Source organism: Dermacentor variabilis, chromosome 4, assembly GCF_050947875.1.
Source record: "Dermacentor variabilis isolate Ectoservices chromosome 4, ASM5094787v1, whole genome shotgun sequence".
Classification (NCBI taxonomy): Eukaryota; Metazoa; Arthropoda; class Arachnida; order Ixodida; family Ixodidae; genus Dermacentor; species Dermacentor variabilis.
The window spans coordinates 201,225,587-201,234,877 of NC_134571.1; positions in this window are offsets into that span (position 1 = coordinate 201,225,587).

The following is a 9,291-nucleotide window of genomic DNA, read 5'->3' on the forward strand; positions in this document are numbered from 1 at the left end:
GTCTAGTCGCCCGAGTGACACCGACAGCGAGGACACTGTGATCTATTCAACGACTAGTGATGAAACCTCGGATGACAGTGACTTCGTGCCCGTAGCAATGCGCAAAGCAAACAGAAGACTCGTCAGGACATCTCTTTCCACAAGTAAGACAACTGTGGTCCTGAGGCGAAAGTCATCGGACCACACAATTTTATTTGTGCCTGTGGCTGCTAGCGACAACCTAAACCGGCTCAACCGTCAAGCTAGATCTGTATCGCTCGAGGCGCTTGTTCCAGCTCAGATCAAAGATATAAGGATCAACGCCCGAAAGAACATTCTCGCTATATATGTCACAAACCGCAGCGCACTAGACGTTCTCAGTAACGTGAAGGTGCTGGACAGCGTCAACGTACGCTGCTACAAACAAGACGATCGTTACTCTACGGCCGGTGTGGTGTACGACGTCGACAATTCCATCAGCGATGCTGACCTACATATACTCATTAAGCCAGCAACAGAGGGAATTGCCATATTGCAAGCCCGACGCCTGGGGAATTCGCACTGTGTGAAGCTAACACTTCAAGGACACAGCCTACCGTCACATGTCATAGCCGGGCACTTCCGACGGGTAGTACGGCCTTTTGTTCCAAGACCGCTTCAGTGCCGGAAGTGTCAAAAGTTAGGGCACCTTAGTGCTGTTTGCACAAATGGTGCCGTGTGCTCACGATGCTCTGGGTCGCACAGCTCCCATGCATGTCGTGCAGAAAACCAAAAGTGCGCCAATTGTCAAGGCTCTCATGATGCATATTCAAAGAATTGCCCACGTGTGAAAAATGAGCTTAAAGTCTTGAGGCAAATGGTCAGAGATGGTTCGTCACACAGGGAGGCTGCCGCTAAAGTGCGACGTCGGCGTTCACATCATCGGGGATCTAGGAAACGCACTGCTATTGCTGAGGATGCGCCGCGTCCACTGACAGTCCACAAACTTCCACAGACAACTGGGAATACTAGCACGAGGTTCCTAAGCAGAAAGTCTCGAATAACATTGCCTCATGCGAGGAGTGGCAACCATTGCCAAGGCTAGACGAACCAGCGGAGCAGCAAGATGTACCATGCACACCGAATTATGCTTCACCTTCTGGTAGCAGCCCAGACGACGACAAACAAGTCGTCATCATGACAGAGGCCCTTATGAACACGCTACGAGTACTACTGACCGCCATACACACCCCGGCGGCTCGAGGTGCACTTGAAATACTGAATGCTCTGAATCCGGTACTGTCCGGTCTTGAGAAGCACCATGGCTGCTCCTCAGCACTCCTTCCTTAAAGAAGTCAAGGAAGCGTTCATCTTCCAGTGGAATGCCAGAGGCCCTAAATCCCGCATTTCGGACTTTCGTCCGTTTGTTATCAAGCACAAATTTCCAATCATTCTCATTTGTGAGCCAAACATTGAGAGCGCCTTCCGCCTAACAGGATATGAAGCTTTCATGTCTGCCACCTACACCGACCGCAGCAAAGTCATCGTCTACGTCAGATGCGATTTCACTTATCTTTTACACCCAGTGGCACTTGATGACGACAATCAGTACGTATGTTTGGCTATAAAATGCAAGAACGTTTCACTCAAGCTGGCAGCTGCCTACATTTCACCCTTGAGTTGATTTGACAACTCAAGACTAAGTACAATTTTAACAGCGACACCTGGACCATGGATTCTTACCGGCAATTTCAATGCGCATCACCCGCTATGACGAAGCTTGAAGATGGATTGTCGAGGAAAACATGTACTATGCTTCGCGTCGGACCATGAACTCTACTGCCTAAATGATGGCAGTGCCACGTTTCTGCGGGGATTGACATACAGTAGCTGCCTGGACTTAACTTTTGTTTCAAGAAGCCTCAGTGCCAGTGTGAAATGGTTTCCGGACAACGAAACACATGGTAGTGACCACGTTCCAACGTACGTTAAGATCGATGGCATACGCAAGTCACACACTACCACAGTCCTTCAACGCATCGGCTGGCCTAAATACACGTTGCTCATGGAGAAGAATTGCCAAAAGATCCAACAATGTCCACCTGGCAACATCGAGGAGCTCATTAACGACGCTGCTCGAGAAGCCACAAGAGTTTTTAGGCCTATTCCTAAATTTTCTGAATTCCAAGCAGAATTGGAGCGGCTTCGAGCATTTCGCCGTCGCGCGGAACGAAGGTACAGGCGCACCAAGTCCATCTACGACCTAAGGGAAGCGAGACGCATAGAGAAGAAGATCCAGCGTCGGATCAACTCCCTGCAGTCTCTAAGATGGAAGACTTTTTGTGATTCCCTTGATCGACATACACCCCTATCACATATATCGAGAACGGTGCGCGGTCTTCGAACATCACCACAACAACGCCACCCCTTCAAATGCCTGGCTCTCTGTCAAGGTCGCCGAGAGATCGACGTAGCGGAAGATTCCTGTTTAAGGGTAGCGGGTCTACCATCCTCGTTTCCCGTACATGACCCCCTTGACGTTCCGATCTCGCAGGATTCTCGTATGGACAATCTGTTTTCCATCGATGAGTTACAAGCGGCGTTGGCAGCGTGTAGACGTTCCTCATCGCCTGGGCCTGACGGGGTGACTTACGCAGCTCTTGGCAAGCTCGGTCAAACAGCCCGGCATGCTCTTCTAGAGGTGTAAAACAATTCATGGCGGGAAGGAGTGCTTCCGGCTGCATGGAAGTCCAGCCGCCTTGTGCCTCTGCTCAAACCAGGTAAATCATCCCTAGATGTGGCGTCTTACCATCCCATTGCTCTGGCCAGTTGTCTAGGAAAAGTGATGGAAATGATGGTGCTGAAACGTCTAGAGTGCTATCTAGAACACTACAAGATATACCCTGACGCTATGGCAGGCTTCCGACACGGACGCTCTTCAGTAGATTACGTCATAGATCTTGGCTCGTCTGTTCAACATAAAACAGCCTAAGGAGACTGTCAGTGGCGATGTTCCTGGACGTTAAAGGCGCCTATGACAACGTAACACATCGAGCCGTCCTGGACGCCTTGGGCGATGTCGGCCTAGGGGGACTTGTGTTTCGATGGATATTCAGCTACTTGACAGACAGGTCATTCTTCGTGCAAACAGAGGATGGCGCATCGTCACAACACAACACAACACCTACCGCGGAGTACCACAAGGCGGAGTCTTGAGCCCCACGCTATTTAACCTCGTGCTGATCGACATGGTTCACACCCTTCCACAATCCGTCCATGTGTCCATCTATGCAGACGATATATGCATTTGGTCATCAGGAGCGACGCGTCCACAGGTGCTCGCCAGACTGCAAAAAGCGGCCACACTAACATCCAGCTATCTTCGAGCACGAGGTTTGGAGGTGTCCTCCCAGAAGTGCTCTATGGTCGCTTTCACGCGCAAAGCAATAAGACAATACGTTGTAAGAATTAATGGACAGCCTATTGCCTACGAGAAGACACACCGTTTTCTAGGAGTAATAATAGATCGAAACGTCTCCTGCAGTCCTCACGTCTCTTATCTGAAAAGGAAACTAGTGATCATAACAGACGTGATCAGATTTCTTGCAGGAAAGTCATGGGGTGCGTCCGTGAGTGCAATGCTCCAACTCTATAACGCACTGTTCTTGGGTCTTCTACGCTACAGCTTACCTGCACTAGGTGGGACCGGTAAGACCAATCTCCGGGCCCTCCAATCTGTAAAAGCTCAAGCTCTGCGTATTTGTCTTGGCCTTCCCAGGTGTGCATCAATGGCAGCAACAATAGCCATAGCGCATGACCACCCTATCAATACTTATATTCATGTCGACTCCTTAAGGGTGCACATCAGGCACTTCGCCCGACTTCCATCGCATCATCGCGCTTCCCTTCCTGCCGCTCGACCTCGTTCAGCATTTAGCAGAATTATTGCCGCCAACCACGGAAGTTTACCGTCAAACTTCACACCTGCAGCACGACCATCTCTGCCGCTGTGGTGCTTGCATCAGCTCCAGGCCCTTCTTGTTATTCCCGGCATCAAAAAGAAAACGGAGATGTCATCTTTCGCCCTCAAAGAAACCGTCCTTTCATTCTTACATGAAAAGCACAACGAACGCACCCACGTTTACACGGACGGTTCTGTCTCCTGTAAAAGTTCAGCTGGAGCAGTGGTACTTCGCGCTCAATCTGTCACTATCAAATTCAAGACGTCTCACGTTACATCATGGACGGCTGCAGAACTTGCAGCTATCCGTACTGCTCATGAGCTTATAGGTCCAAATCACCACATTCATGGTCCATCTTTTGTGATTCAAAGGCAGCTCTCCAGTGCCGGCTGTCCCCTTTCAACAACGGACCAAATGTTCAATTAGTCGCAGACATCTGACTACTCCACCGTTACGCAATCGATAAGGAACACAACATCATCTACCAGTGGATACCGGGTCACTGCGGAATTTCGGAATATGACAGTGCGGATGACGCTGCCCGGTCGGCCCATGATGGTTCTCAGATTGTACCCATACCACTGTCAAGAACAGATGCAGCCAAAAGTCTTCGCTCCCTCGAACGCAAGCTAGTGAATTCACGAACACACGTCTTCACAGATTCGATCCAAGTTTGCAACTCCGTCTTCCACCAGGGTTGCCACGAGCGAAAGCAACACTTCTGTGCCGCCTATGGCTCGGCGAGGCATTCACGAACTCCTATTCCTTCCGCATTGGAATGGCCGACAGCCCTACTTGCTACACCTGTGGCTGCGAAGAGACGATCGCGCACCTCCTCTGTAACTGTCCACGTTACAATTTGCAAAGAAAAGTGCTCGTTACCATGCTCGAAAAACTGGACAATCGCCCCTTCACAGAAGAGAAAGTTCTAGGACACTGGTCCAGACGGGTTTCGGCACTCAAGGCCTTAAGGGCTTTGCTCAAGTTCTTAAGGACATGTGAATTGTGCGAACGCCTTTGACTATTGTTGCGCGTAACATCGCGTTACTGTGTGCATTTTTCTTGCTTTTTTTCTCTTCCTTCTCCTTTTATTTCCTTAACCCCTTTCTCCAGCACAGGGTAGCCAGCCGATATTTACACTGGCTAACCTCCCTGTCTTTCCTTCCCTTTTGTCTCTCTCTCACCGCCTTTCACCCGCTACCAAACGTTATCGCCCGGCGCACGACGTCCCTACATGTATCGGAAGCTTCTCGAATATTATCGATGGTTCTAACTCACGCCAGGACAGCAGATAAGCCAGTAAGAAAAGAACAGATTGTTTCGAGCGTGCTTTCTTTAAGGAGGTGAAGTGGCGCCCTTATCTGCGCTCAAGCTGGTCGATACGATAACGGCACAAGCTTCACGGCTTCGCTGGTGCGTCACCGCACGACGTCACTAATGCAATATCACACTATCCATTGTCCGTTGTCACTGAACCGTCTGTAATCTGGCGGCCTGGGCCCTATAACCTAAAGCTATTCCAATATATTCCAATCTTCTGACGTCAAACTTGCGCAACCGCCGACGAAAGCATGGGTCAGTGACCCGCAGCGTTGCCCCAACAGCCCAATTAAACACTCTCTTAGTTTATGGGAGGTCACTTTCCTTTGCTTTCAAAACGAATAACATTGCCTACAATGAGTGTTTTTCGTTTGTAATTGGCTGCCATGAGGCGAGGAGCACGCTCAAGTGGAGAGGGTTTCAACGGGGCCGAGCCAGCGCACTGAACATAGATAACCGGATGAAGAGGGTGGTGCCGGCACCTGTGATTGGTCCGCTTTCCCTTTCTTAGGTGGCGGCTGCTTCTGCAAATTGCGGCAGCGTGCAGCGAAAGGCAATATCGCTAAAACGGATCCTCAGCAAGAGTTGGCAGAGCGAGGTTGTAAACGTGCCAAAAGTGCTTGAAAACGTTACACGGCCACGCAAAATTTTTATTATAGAGAAATAAACCTATGGTCTCCGGCAGGTGCGAGTAGACCGTGCCTGAGCAATCGGCGGCAGCCATCTTTTATTCCTTTCGGAACGGGGCTTTCGGTTTTCTGCTGCATATTAATGCATCTTTAACGCGTACACGTCACTTTGACGCTGTGAGTTTTAGCGGTTTTGTGACGTCGCGTGACAGGCAGGTGAAGGGGGTGCAGCCGGAAAACATTTCACCAATAGCCGAGGGCTAATGACGGAAAGGCGTCGAATCAGAAGTAAATATTTTTCGTTTCCTTGGAGAAATCATGAATAATGCGTGTGTACACGTCATATCAGATGAGGAGCTATCGCGGTTTTCGTGACCTCGCGTGGCAGACAAGTGAAGTGGGGATGGTCAAAAAAAGCATTTGGCCAATCGCGGAGGGCCGCTTGCAGGATTGGAATAGAAAAGTTTGGAATATTTTTACGCTATAGCTCCCCTATAACGTAAAACTATTCCAATATGTTTTAATCGAATCTCCTGACGTCAAATTTGCGTAGCCGCCGACGCAAGCATCGGGCGGGCACCCGCACGGTTGTCTGAACAGAAAAATTGAACACTGCTCGTTCATAGGAGGTCACTCTTGTTTGCTTGAACAACGAATAACATTGCCTACACAAAGCGGCTTGTGTTATCTAGTTGGCTGATAAGAGGCGAGGAGTACGCTCAAGTGGAGAGAATTCGCTGGGGCCGAGCAACTGCACTGATAATCGAGAACCGGATGAAGAGGGTGGTGCCAGCGTCTGCGATTGGTCTGCTTTCCCTTACTTAGCTTGCGGTGGCTCATCGAAAATCGCGGCGGCGTGCAACGGAAGCTTAAGAATGACGCTCAAATGGATTCTCAGCAAAGAATAGTTGGTAGAACGAGGTCATCAACGTGCCAAAAGTGCTCGAAAACGTTACACTGCCGCGCAAGAAGTTTTATTATAGGCAAATAAACTCATGCGCTCCGGCAGGTGCGAGTAGCCAGTGCCTGAGCGATCGGCTGCAGTCATCTTTTATTCCTTGCGAAACGGGGCAGCCTGCTGGTATTCAAAAGAAAATTCAGTATTGTGCGGCACATAAATGTATCTTTAACGCGTACACGTCACTTTGACGTGGTGATTTTTGCGCTTTTGTGATGTCGCGTCAAAGCAGCTGAAGTGGGTGCAGCCAGAAAACTTTTCATCAATAGCCGAGGGCTAATGGCGAAAGGCGTCCAATCAGAAATAAGTTTTCTTTTATTTGGTCAAATCATGCATATTCAGTGTCTACACGGCATATCATATCAGATGGGGAGTTATCGTGGTTTTCGTGACGTCGATGACAGACACGTTAGGTGGGGGTGATCCAAAAAAGTTTTTGACCAATCGAGGAGTGCTGATTGCAGGATCGGAATAACAAAATTTAGGCATTGTTTTACGTAATGAACCCCTGTTTATATGTGCAACTCGACATCTGTAGTGCTTTGTGGACGGCACGCGGGCACCAGCAATTACGCCGGAACTTTCGACGACTCAAGCATAGAAGACCACACCCTTGAACCGCAGATGAGATTTTCGACGATCGCCGACTGTGCTCGCCGCTATCGTTGTGCTTGGAGTTTAACCTGTTTTCTGGGCACAGGTTCACCCAGTAAAAAGTTAGTTTCCTAATTCAGTTTTTGCTACTATGTTTTTCACCATCATTACAACGTGACAACACGAATGACAGCTGGAAGGGTACCGTGTAGATTTAATCGGCTGCTCCACCACTAAACCAAATCTTCATCTCATTAAACAGGATATGCCCAACATTTGAACGGCAGAGCAGCTTCAAAAATATATATATGTCTCATTTATTAAATGAAGCAGCTTAATCTACTTCGATGGGGTCGACCTTGCAAGAGCTACGTCAAACACGTTTAATGATATAACGGGCCACATGTATGTGTGTATGTATTCGATGATCGCAAATACCAGATCTCTGGTGTGCTCGAACAATATAAAAATGAAAGTTCTCGAAAAAAAAGGTTTTGTTCTGCCCCAGTGGCAAGCATATTTCTGTCATGCCAACGCCGTGCAGTACTTGCAGACGATTGGCGCGGACGTCATGTCGCACAGCAACAATTTGTTAAGAACAGGGAGAATACGTGCGCCCGCGCCAGGTTGCGTCAGGTCACAATCGCAAGAATACGCGAATAACAGGCAACCTTTTCTTTTTATTTCGCATGCGTCACGCCGCACAGCAAGAAAGCTGCTTAAGATAGCGACAGCGTGCCAGTTTTTCACATTCTTTACTCTCACACGCATAATTTATAGGTTGCTTGGAAAAATTTTGCAGGTGTTGCTTCACACAATAGTGCTTTGCGTGTGTGCACTGCTACGTTCAGTTCTAGTCTCCTGTTCCATATGAACTATACCTCATATACTAACATAGCTGTGTCGGGAAATTTTAAAGTCACACAACTCGTCAGGAACTCATGACTTTGTTAATACTAAAATATCAGAGCAATGATGAAGAACGTGCTGACAGCCCCTTTCTTGTGTATTAAACTTCGTTCGTTTAACCCCGCAAACGACAAAACACCATTCGGCATCATGCAAAAGTAGAACAACTGCGAAAAGTACATTCGTACAAATAAAACATCGAAGTGTGATTTCAATAAAAATAAATATACCAGCCGCGGTAGCCCGCAGCTATGGCACCCCGATCTTGAGCTCGAGTATGCGGGTTCAATGGCGGCCGAGGCGGTAACAGTTCGATGGGGGCATGATCGAAAAAATTCTTGTGTACCGTGCATTCTGCCAATGTTAAGGAGCACCAGGAATTCAAAATTATTTCAATATGGTGTGCCTCATACTTATGAAACCCAAGGGAAGAAAATTAAGACTAAAGGATTTAACAGATGCACACACACGCAAACACAAGCACCCGTGTTTACTTTCGCACTGTTATGCCTCAACCCAATGGTTTAAAGCAGGCCCTTATCTCTAAGCTCCCTACGTTCGGTGCAAAATCTCCGTGTCAAAGGCTTCTCCATACGATTCCAATGGGTGCCATCACACATACGTATCATAGGCAACCAGATGGCGGACAGCCTCGCCCATAGAGCGCTGTCTGGGAATCCTTTGAGAAAAGTGCCTCAAGAAGACAAGAGACTCTTCAGAGAAGCGGTGTCGTGCCACTTCAGTTCTTTGTGGAGCTCACCTCACAAGCCATGTGTGATCAAGGGTCTCAAAAGAAACCAAGCCACCTTACTGCTCCGCATTCGCACGGGCTCTGCTCGTACCCCTGCGTGGAAGTATAAGACTGGCCTGGCGTTATCACCATTATGTTCAACGTCTGGTGTGTGCAGTGACATAGAACATTACCTAATGTGCTGTATTGTGTATAACGCGGAAAGGAGGG